The sequence below is a fragment of the Pseudopipra pipra genome, chromosome 3 (assembly GCF_036250125.1).
Source record: "Pseudopipra pipra isolate bDixPip1 chromosome 3, bDixPip1.hap1, whole genome shotgun sequence".
Taxonomy (NCBI): Eukaryota; Metazoa; Chordata; class Aves; order Passeriformes; family Pipridae; genus Pseudopipra; species Pseudopipra pipra.
Window position 1 is genome coordinate 40,688,354 of NC_087551.1, and position 11,826 is coordinate 40,700,179.

The following is an 11,826-nucleotide window of genomic DNA, read 5'->3' on the forward strand; positions in this document are numbered from 1 at the left end:
TAGAAAGCAAAATGCCGGAATTTTTCAGCTGTGAAGAAAAGCAGTTCCAAAGTATATGGTCAGGTCAAGGGTTTCAAACTGCCAACATCACATGCAAAATAAAGGACTATGTTGCCTTCCTATTAATGGTGTCATTTTAATGTAACTCTTCCTTATCACGAGATTTTTCATGAAAACAGCCATTTATTCAAATAGCATTATCTGAGGGAGGATGAAGTTAAAGAGCTGTGACAGAGTGAAGTAAAAAAAAAATTTAGAAGTCACATTATCAAAAGGAGTCTTCTATGACTCATTCAGTTATTTTATGCCTATATAAGCTCATACTTGTACCATATTTTCATTGAATTTCATGATATAAGAATAATGCATAATTTTGAGTGTAATGCATTCTGTATAAAGACCGAAAGATATTTAAAACTATATTGGTAATCATCTGCCTATAGCACAAGATATTATACCTGAATGCATTTTATTGCCTTTCTTCATTACATTCTCTGAAGCAGTAGCAGGAATTTGGAGACACAGTAATCATCCAAGCAAGAAATAGAATAGATGAAGCAGCTGACTGGCATATCCTGGACAGTGAGGGTTGGGTGTTTTTTTTTTTATTAAGCACAGTTTAATTAATTTTTGGACTAATTACGTGCCAGTGACTGTTCAATATGATAAAGGTAGCTGCTGCACTTAAAAGTATTATACACCGGAGAGTATAATAGGGGGCTGGAAAGTAAAGTGTTTGGAAATCAAGAAGTGAGAGAGTTGCTATTGCCCTTGCAGCTTTACCATGGTGTGCTTATATACACACTGTTGTGGGCAGTGGTATGTGTTTGTAGGCAGTGCTCTGCGCAGGACCTTCCTCCTTCAGATCATGGGATGAAGCTGCTTGCAGAATGAATCAAGGCTGTGCAAGGAGAAGGGCTAAAACCAACTCCTGTGCCCATTGTAGGAACTGGAAAGTACTCAGCAGATGAGTCGGAAAGGATGAGCTCATGGCTAAGGCAGATTAATTCTGCCCAGGATATAGTTTTCCTGTCACTGCCTCAGTCACAGACGACTCTTTTAAGTGCCAGCAATCAGCAACTGGAACTCTGCACACACTTGTAAGCCGCGTTTGGTGGGACCCAGGGCTGGTCCAAGAGCTAAGCTGCAGAAGGTGTTAGCACCCATGACAACAAGCGCTCTCAAAAGCCCAGGCTAGTCATACTGACCTAAGTGTTCCTTCAAACTGGAAAAACCCTGTGTGTAACAGTATGCAGAGGTCCCTCCGTATTCAGGATTGCCCTTCCACATGTTTCATCAGTCTAATATTATTACTATGAAAACACAGAGCTTATGGATTAGAGCTTTCTAGTGCCACAAATGTATGAATTGTCACTTTGAAGGCACCGATGTGTGCAGTATGCAGGAGCTGCTATAGTTGCTAACTATTTTGCTTTGTCCTAACAACACTCTAATCTCTAATCTAGCCGGGGACCAGCAGTACAATGAAAACCACCCTTAAGGTAGACCATAGTTCATCTTCAGCTATTTTCCAGCATCAGTAGCCTCTCTGATGCTAGAAAATGCATTCAGATAGTATTACTCTTGCAAAGCAAACACCAGCATATAGGAAGCCTTGGCATTGTGACAAATTGTGAAATTGCGATACTGTTGAGTTGCCTATAGGTGCCTTAATGTAGCCCTCATCAAATGGCACTTTGGGTGAAAATATGGGGACTGTACAACAACAAATTGCACCCCATGCTGCAAGATCTATAGTGCTCAACTGGCAAACTCATGTCAGATACTATTTTTTCCTCCATGATTCCCTATTCCATACAAAGCTCTGCATAATCTCCACTGTCTTCAGTGGCTAAGGCAGGTTTATATAAACTGTAAGTCCAACTGGCATCTAGACAAAAATAAATTGCATTTGAAGCTTTTTGGTCACCCTTAACCTGAATCAGAAAGAAAGATTATGCCTCCACATGTAGGTTTTTCTAGTACTGCTCTCTCATTAGTCTTTTTGAGAGTACACATTCTCCAGCTATCCTGAATGCAACCCTTCACATTTACAAGACCACCAAGTCTTTTAAGACAATGGAAGGTAATGATCTTATTTTAAGGACAAGAAAACAGAGGAAGATATGAAAGCTGTCTAAAAACTTGGTTAAGCAGATGAAGTTCACAGTTCCTTACTTATTTCTTTGGACTGAAGTACCTAATGTCATTTTGCTTTAATTCAAAAAACAGTAAATACAAGCTACAAAAATATTGAGTCCAAGATGACAATAGTGGCAATATTATTTTTATAATAATCACAATATATTTCTAAAATAAAGTATTTTTGTTGTAGCAGAACAGTCCTCTGTTTCAAATCACTGAAAGGTGTATCAGCAATATTCATTCACCCTAGGAGCAGAAATCTGAGCTACATCATTGGTTTCACTTCAGTATGTTCACAAAAGCTAGAAATTCTATTATGATTTAAAAGTTCTTTTCAAATGCAAACACTTTCATTTGAGAAACATTTTTAAAAAATATTATCTCTGTGATTCTTGTAGAATATTGTATGCATAATATTAATAGAAATCTTTACAGGCTTTTGGCTAATTTCAAATATGCTTTTCTTTTGGAAGGTGCAGATTCACCAGGCAACCAGGTCCTCTGTGTTATAAACAATTAATGTTCCCAGTGGTTAATGTATTATGTAAGTTGTTTTTTCATCAAGTTCACGCAGTACCTTGGTTGTCCATTCAGTGTAAGTTTCATAATCTTAAGAGAAAAGATCTGCAGTATTACCAAAGTTCTCACTGCAGCAATAATGTTGCTTCTCTGAATACCTAGGTATTGCTGACCTGTCTGGAATACCTCACATTTCTGTAGGGTGACCTCTCATGTTACCTACATTGCAGGAAGGGAGGTACCTGTTGTCATATGGTCCCATCAATTTAATGTTTGGACCCTACTGCAGTAAAGTTATGTACAAGACTAACAGTGTAAGTGTAATTATGACTAAAGGGGACAGATTTTTCCAGATACACCCATTACATTATGAGCACAAATGGGACTTGATTGTACCAAACACAAAATGCCCATTTTTAATTTCTTGCCAGCTGATCAAGGCTGGCAAGCAAAGAATCATAGTCACTGCAAAGAGAGCATTCACATGTATGGCTATTTTAACAGTGCCACAGCAAGCTCTAAAGGGACTAAGAGAAAAGCTATTTTGACCTTTGCGAAGGTGCTGACCAGAAAAATAACCATCCCAGAAGACATACAACCAGCAAGAAGACAGCAAGCAGCATAACACTGCACATTTGCACTCTGCATCAAAATATCAGTGCAACTCACTGGAGTAGAATTATCTTAACTGTAGCAGAACAGCACTCGCTGTATTTGTAGCTCAGGCAACAACTGCAGCATAACATTTACTAGAGACACAATAAGCCTGAAGCAAAGCTAAAGCATTTTGCCATGCATTGAAAGGGGGGAAAACACAGCAAAGCTTGGCTTGCCAGGAGGTTTTGATCAAGTATCACTGACTGTGCTGCATAATGAGTCCAGATTTTTTAATTGCTCCCTTGCCCCAGTTTGGGGTCCTGAAGTATAAGATACAGGATGATGGAAGACTTCACAGGGCTTCCTGGCAGGCAGATTTCACTCAGCTGATAAGGTTTCCCTACAAGACATCACAGAGCTATGTTGAATTAGTTTGTATGTGGCCTGAGCTCTTCTGCAAAAGTCTTCAGGACTTAAGTAGCCAGGTGGGCTTAGATTAATACATTCTGCTTTCTCACAGCTGTACATAGCTGCTGAGACTGGAGGCAAGAATAGGACAATGAAGGCTGAAGATCTGAAATGTGGCAGGCAATGACTACTTCTGGTGGGAATTAGAGCCAATTTGTACGGAAACCCTCTATCTGAACAGTATTTGTGCACTGTGGGTGTTAACACAATTCACAGCCATCTTCAAAGCTGCATGAAAGTCTTAGCACATAGGCACTCTTAGGAAGACTTACTCTCTTAAAGCAACTCCCATTAGTTTCTGTAGGAGACCCAAAGTGATACCATGGGAGGTCATAGACCCATTAAAATTTGCAAATGAAAACCATAGCTTCCCATTAATGAAACACTTCTACAGAGAAGCCCAGCAAATTTATACGAAGTTCGGTGTATTAAAGCCTGCTCAGAGATCGCAACTGAGAATAGTCACCACTTTTAAATCAATTGTAGCTTACATGAGCTAGGTGCAATTTCCAGAGCGATCATGTCAATTCTGCAGAAAACCATTGTGCGAGATAAGAATATCAATTGTATGATATCAAAGGAGAGAGAAAAAGCCAATTCCTTTTGAGTTCACATGATTGCAAGTGAAAGACAGTAGAACATCAGGGAGTCGCTTTTAACAGAAACACAGATAGCAGGTGCTTAATTAGACCCGGATCGTGTGTATCTGACTGCAAATACGTAATGAATAGGTAGCACTTTCAGATGAGACAAGGCTGATAATCTGCTCTGTTTTTTCACAAAACATTTGTGTATTTAGAGAAGTGATCCTGGCCACAAATAATCACACACTGGCTGCTGCAGACCTGCCTTTGGGCCTAAAATATCTTAAAATCTACCTTCAATGACATTGTAGTTTGTACATGACAGAATGACAGAAAAAGACTTTCTGCCAGACCTAGCCACACCAGAGATTTGCAGTATACATTTAACGAAAACAACCTGTAGTAATCTTTCAAATTGCTTGCATTTATTTCCTTCCATTTGACTAAGACGAAGTACATGTCATGTTTAGGATCTATACTCATACATTATGGGGACAATTTTGTAGAGCTGTATTAACTGCTGTAGGTTTTAAAGTTACTTGGCTTTTTGTGCCAAGATGACAGAAAAGAGAGTGAAGGGGTTGAACACAGGAAAGCTGTTGGTGTCAGTGAGAGCATATAAGTATTTCCATTTCCACACAAACGAGACACCAGTTAGGGAACACACTTGCATTACTTCTTCATCCAGTTTTTACAGAACCGACTAGCATGTCTCTGGGGATTTCTCATCAGCCTCCAGCCTTCAGGAGAATTAAAAAATCCAGGTTTTTATCTGTATGTTGTTCATTTGCCTATACAACTCCAAAAGAGACTGTAAACAGGAGGTCTTTATGACCCAAAGAGGTTTCTGAAAATGCTATTTATTGATGGAGCTTACAAATATACAAATTTACTTGCATCTTTTCTATACCAGCATTTCTTCTTTCCTAGGATATTCCTCATAAATCCCTGAAATGAAGCTTTTGAAAGTATAGGGAAACACTTCAGCCAGAAGGATGACAGCTTAGCTTTGTCCAGAAATGAACCTGATTTATGATGCTGGAACAAGACCAAGAATTAAACTATGGTCTTTGGAGACTCTTTAAACTGGACAGAGAAATGACTTTTGTACTTGGAAGCTTCTGTTTATCTTATTCATGATGTCTCTAGTTTAACAGCTTAATATTTCTTTGAACAATCATGAGATAAGAAGAGGATTTCAGAATTACTTCATGTCTGTATTGGTAGATTACAGGCTAAGTTGCAGAAGTTCTCTGAACTCAAACTGATCAGGGAATACAGAGATGTGGTAGTTTATCACTAAAGCACTGAAGATTTCTTTTTTTGCGTGAGCTTTTCTTTTCAAATCCCTTTCTTACTCCCATACATGTGGACCATGATCAAGTCACCTCTTAACCTTCAACTGCAGTAGGTGAAGAGATTAAATTTTATGTCCTTTTCCTCCCATTTTAAAATCTTCCTTGAACCCCTTTGCACAAAGCATGATACAAAAGAGTATTAGCTCTAGAGGAGGTTATTTTATTCCTGCAGTGGTGGTATTATTAACCTGCAGAGAAACAGCATATTCTCCTCGTGTGATATTCCCTGCTTATACATCCTTTGGCACAGTGCCAGGTAGATTCTTTATTGTCACAAATAGGTATTTGAATAGTGCTACAGTACACATCAGAGCAGTGTAACAGTGTGATTCCTTTTCTCCTAGGGGGCAAAATACAAATCCATGAATTAATCAGATTGCAGTCCCTCTCTTTATCTTTAATATTTATTGATCATAGACTGTTGTTGTTCTTTAAAAATTAAAAACTGTTTACAGAATATGAGAGAGGTACATATCTACACCTGACAGTTTAATATGCTTCCATTATACAAATGTCTTTAAATGAAAGTAAAAATAGTAGTGACATATATATTTATACACATACATAAAATATGTACATTAATAGGTATATCAATAGACATTAAATAAGTACTTTTAGGCATAACCACTATGAAAAAAGTACAATTTCTAGATATAAAAAACCTACAATTTTTAAATATCAAAAAATTATTTTTTGTGACATACTCCTCCCCCACTTGGTTTTCCTGAATCGTTTGCCTTTTGAGTGTTACCCCTGAGCTTTTTTTGTTTTTTTCCAGAACCACATTCTTCTCCTCGAAGCTGTACTGTGATCATGCCTTTCTCATATGTAGCTGGAGGAATTAATTTTTAAACTAGAAACATTTTTTTAGAGATAATTCTGTCTAGCAGACACAGAATAATCCTGAGCCTGTGGCAATACCTTGTTTGGAAAAGTAATATTTAGAGACTTGGCAGGTGTTTTGCCACTGGCAGGGATAGCCCTGTGGTATGTGACCTGAAATTCTGGGTGATAATGCAGATCCTTTCTGCATACAAAGGAGCTGCTTATCGAAGTCCTTCCCCTGATTTGGGCATGCCTGCAGACTCCCCAGCAGGAAGTCGCACCACTGAACCAAGGGTATTCCATGCTTTCCCTTTCTACTTGTCAATAATTACAGCAGATAACATCACACCTGTGCAAAATGCTGGTCCCTTTGGCCTTTCACAAGCTGGTGGTTCACTGGAGGCCCATCTTTTTCCTTTTAACTTGGAGAGTGTATATTAAAAAAAAAAAAAAAAAAAAAAAAAAAAAAAAGGAAAAAAATTCCAACAGATTAATAGATCCAGATTTTTGCCAAACTGAAGATGGTATCCCAGCATGTTATGAAACTGCATGCAGTGTTTGCTGGATTTCTTTTTTCATATCAGTGGAAGGGAGGCTTATGAAAGAATTTCCACATATTATACAGAGAAAATTGTTTACTGGAGTTTGTTATTCCAGATCTTCATTAGACACTCAATAGATAATTTGGACTCTGAAAAGCAGAAGTGGTCTGCAGCTTTTGAAGCTCAGGCTGCTTTCTCACTTGAGGCACTTGAAAACAGGTTTATGTGATATACATACATATAAAATGAAATTTGCAATGGAAACTGCAATCCCAGAAGATCTTCCTTTCAAGAGCTAATGAGATTTATAAATCCTATTTTCACATGCCACTTTTATATGATAGATACACATGAGCACAATTTCTGGCTATTTATTTCAAGCCTTTTACATCATCTGTATGTTTTCATCTCCTTTTTTCCCCCAGTAGGAGAACTTCTTTGTGCTTATTAAGTAGATGCACCTCATCTATGAGTATAAAGTAAGACAGAAAACAATTAGATATAATACATGACTTCCACAGATCTGCATGTTACTTCCATATTCCATAGACTTTGACCCATGCTCTTCTGGAAAAAGAAAATTAAGGTGGTTGCTCAGCCTACAGATGGGGAGGGTGGGGCTTCTGTGTGAACCTGAGAAGAAGAGTCTCTTAGCTGCAACTAAAAGATGGAAATATCTGCTAGGAGGTCAAACTAGAATGCAAAATCCTGTTAAAACTGAAAAAGAGCACTGAGATACGTGACCTGAGCAGCAGAAGGACAGAGGGCCTGTGATGGTGAAACCACGACAATGCTGACCTGGGAATGTGATTTTTTAGAACAATCACTGAGCAGCTAGCCATCATTTTGGCAAGAATCATCCTTCCAAAGTTTAAACTAAAATGGAACGTATGTAACTGATGAAGATCAATAGATTAAGAGCAGCTGAAAACTTCAGCCTATTGATTACTTGAAAATAAAAAACACATTTATATAACAAAATGCGTACAAAACCTGGGCGAAGTGAAGGTGAACAAACATCTTCCCTCCAAAGTGATGAGAACAGCATACCAGTTATTTTTCCTAAAGAAGTAAAATTTTCTGCTTGGGAAGCAAGTTTTGGCATCATGTATGCTCAACTAATTGAGAGAAGTCAAGGGGTGAGGGCTCTAGTCTCAGGATAGTACTGAGGACTTACTAGACAGTGAAAGCACTCAGGCAGAACAAGCCTCTATCCTCTGCATATGTCACCTCTTGAGGCAGGGAACAGCAAAGTGTTCAAAGTGATCAGGTGAGACTTGGGTGATATCTACTAACATTGTTGCAGTGGAAAGCTTGAAAAAGAGTCTGGTGACACCGCCCTCCCTCAAGAGTGTGGCCATGCTCGACTAATGTGCTTCCTTGCTCCTAGCACAAAGCTGGAAAAAAACGTATCTGTATCCAGGGAAGAGGCATTCATACTCATTTTTTGAGTAAAGTGGGCCAATACCATAGGAATGGAGGTGGCAACTGCTATTTGAAACCTTACATAACCCTCCCAGTGTTCAAGGATGCCTCAGGAGAACTTCATCAATGAGTTTTGGTCAAATTAAGTGGTTAGTTTTGAACACGCTGAAAAAAATGGGATTAAAACCAGGATTTTTTTTCAGGAATGGTTTCTTTGAAAAGTATATTTTTTAAAAATTTTGCAATTTTTTTTAAAAAGATCAAATTTATAACTATACTAACACAATAAAGAAAAGGGTGATTAAGAGCTCTCCCTCACAACACTTTCATACCAAACGGTCTTGTCAAGAACCCACAAACCTGAGTTTTTCCTTTCAGATTAAAGTACTTCTTTCTTTTCCTTTTTTGCTTGGTCATCAAACCAGGAGGAAGAAGCCCAATCCATTAGCAATCCTACCCAGACAGTAGGGAACAGAGAATAATCCATGGTATGAGAGCACCTTGAGTGATGCTGACTGTACAGAGGAGGCAAGTGATGAATAGACAAACCAAAACTACATGCAACTCTTTCTTCCCTCTTTCCTTAGCCCTTCTTTGATCCAGTCCTGTCACCCAAATCATATGATTTCCCACACTGAAAGCAGTTTCCAAAATGGTGTTTATCTATTGCTTCAGCTGCATCATTTTTATATACAGTCTGTCTTTTAACCATTGTGCCAAATACTGCATGGCATTGGCAGGGCAGACACTATTTGTGCTCTAGGGTCAGTGTTATGAATTTAAGACAGGCCATCTCCTGGCATATCAGCCATTCACCTTTGGAGAGAATTTCTACTGAATACGTGACAAATCTCTTTTCTCCTTCCCTTTTCTTGGATTATGAGTGAAATAAAACACAGCCTATGACATTAATGGTCTTGTAATATTGGTTGAACTATTTGGATGCTAGGAGACACTGCAACTGAGGTAATTTGTTCAAACAATGTATTGGATCACAGGTTTCTTTTTGCTTTTTGTTTTGCTTTTCCCTGTGGGATTCATTTGTACACTGAACAAAGTAGGAGCTTGCTTAATACAGCTATTCAGTGTTTTATCTCACCTTCATTGTCTTGTCAAACCACACAGTATTTCTGTTTCTTTTCGTGACAGGAAAACTGTTGCTTCTCCTGCACTTTTCTGCACACTCACACTGCAATATCTGAATACATAATAAATAGGTGTTCATTTGCTGCCACAGCAATCTGGTGTTGAGGGACTTTCTCTCCTTTTTACAGGATCAAGAGAAATTGAAATGTCAGACCATCCATTCACTGCATGGTCAGCTTCAGGTGGGATTTCTCCTTTGGAAGCAATTATATTATAAAAACTTGTAACACATTATAATTATATAGTTCTATAACAGATGTGCTGGGGACATGGTTAAGAGACTGAAATGGTTAAACACCGTTAAGATCACCAAAGCCCAGTCCCCGCCTGAATATGCCTCCTGGATTTCAGGGAATTGGAATGTGAGTTAAGTCTTCTGACAGGGATTTGATGTAAGATAAAGGTGATACTATTGTCTAATCATCTCAGATTTAAGGAGAAGTAAACAAGGCTGGGAGGAGGCCACAGGCAACAGGCTCCTTCACACAGTCTCCCCCTCCCGCAAGAGATTGCGCTGTTAGTGCTAATGGCTCAAACAACCAGCAGGGTGCTATGCTTATAATGTCCAGAGTGGCTGCCCAGGTGCTGAGGGCATGCATATCCAACACCTCAAGCTACAAACTGGGTGTTAAACAAGATGAGGAAAGAGGAAAACCCTGCAGGGTGGGGTAGTGTTTCTTTTTCATTACACAAATTACTCAGCTGTGATAACTCCTCTCGAGGGAAGCACCAAGACATTCATGTGTGGCCTGGAGGTATTCATCTCTGCTGATGGGCCATAATGGACTCACCTACACTGACATAATAGGCAGCTGTAACATCTTAGGAGTTGTCAGACGCTTATGACATGTCCCGTGATCCAGTATTACATCATCCTTGTAAAATTCCCTGCTCCAGGGGAGGTACTAGGATCCCGAGTGTATGTAACTCATGAAATCTTTGAGTTTTGTGGACTTCCTCCACGGATCAAGACCATCACTTCAACCAACAGACATCGAAATTGCAACTACCAAGTCTCATCACTGGATCCAACAGGTGGTGACTATATAGCTTTCTACTTTTATCCTTTCTTTCTCTTTCTTATATGTTTTCTTAATTGTTATTTTTATGCTTTGATATTGCTATATTACTATAGGTAATAACAACCAAAACTGTTAACTACCTGTTTTCTTCTGCCACCAAAATTGTTTTAAAATAAGCCCTACATATATACATTTAGAAACACTGACCATTTAGCGTTGTTTCACTTAGCGTTGTTTCATTTAGAGCTGATAGTGTCTGAAAAGGCTTTATTTCTTCCAATGAACATTAGATATTTATTACAAAGTGTAATCTGGATTTGAAGGCAGTATTTTTTAGGGAAAAAAAGTTACAAATATGTGAAACCTTGAAGCTGGGTGTACTGTTCATGCCACCTGAACGGCTTGGAAGAGAGTGACTTTCTACCCGTTTAATTCAGAGGATTCAGTATTTCTTTGCCTTTTTGTCTTTCACTCAGCCTTATTTTCTGGTAGAAATTGAAAACACCATTGTTTGAAAGCAAAATGCTTGAATACAGCCATAAAGGGTTTATACTCTACAGTCTTTAGAAGGAAGTATCGGCTGTTAAGGTGTACAGCCCTAAGCCAAACACTGCACAGGATTAAAGAGGGAAAGCAGCTGGCCGGGCATATCTGAGATTGCACTAATCCAACAGGAACTGGAAAAAACTAACAGGCATTTCAGAGAGTGAAATAGGAGCATGAGGAACTCCCTTTAGCTGAAACTTCAAGAGACAGGGAGATGCTTATTTATTGGTTGTCACTGAGGTCAAATCAACAAAGCTGGGGCCTGTGGGCAAAAATTAAATAGAGGCAGGTCAGTTATTTGGGAAAGGAAAGGTATTAAAAGGGATTGGTTGCTAGGTGAAACAACTCATGATTTGGACTCTGGGGGTTACTCATCAAACCTCCATGCAGCTGATCAACACAGCCTGAAGCAAGACAATAAATCTGTTGTAATGATACTGTGCACATCTTGCTTCCTTCCCTTGTCAGAGCAGTTGAGAGGGTGTCCTCGAATGTCAGGCTAGATGGGGCTGGAGGATGGACTGAACACCACCTTAGCATCAGTGTTCCTAAGCAATCTTCCTAACATGCACCCAAACTTGTTTATTTATTTTTCTTTTAATGAAGATTTAGTGCAAGAAAAAGTGTTTAGAAGTAGTTCATGTTATTG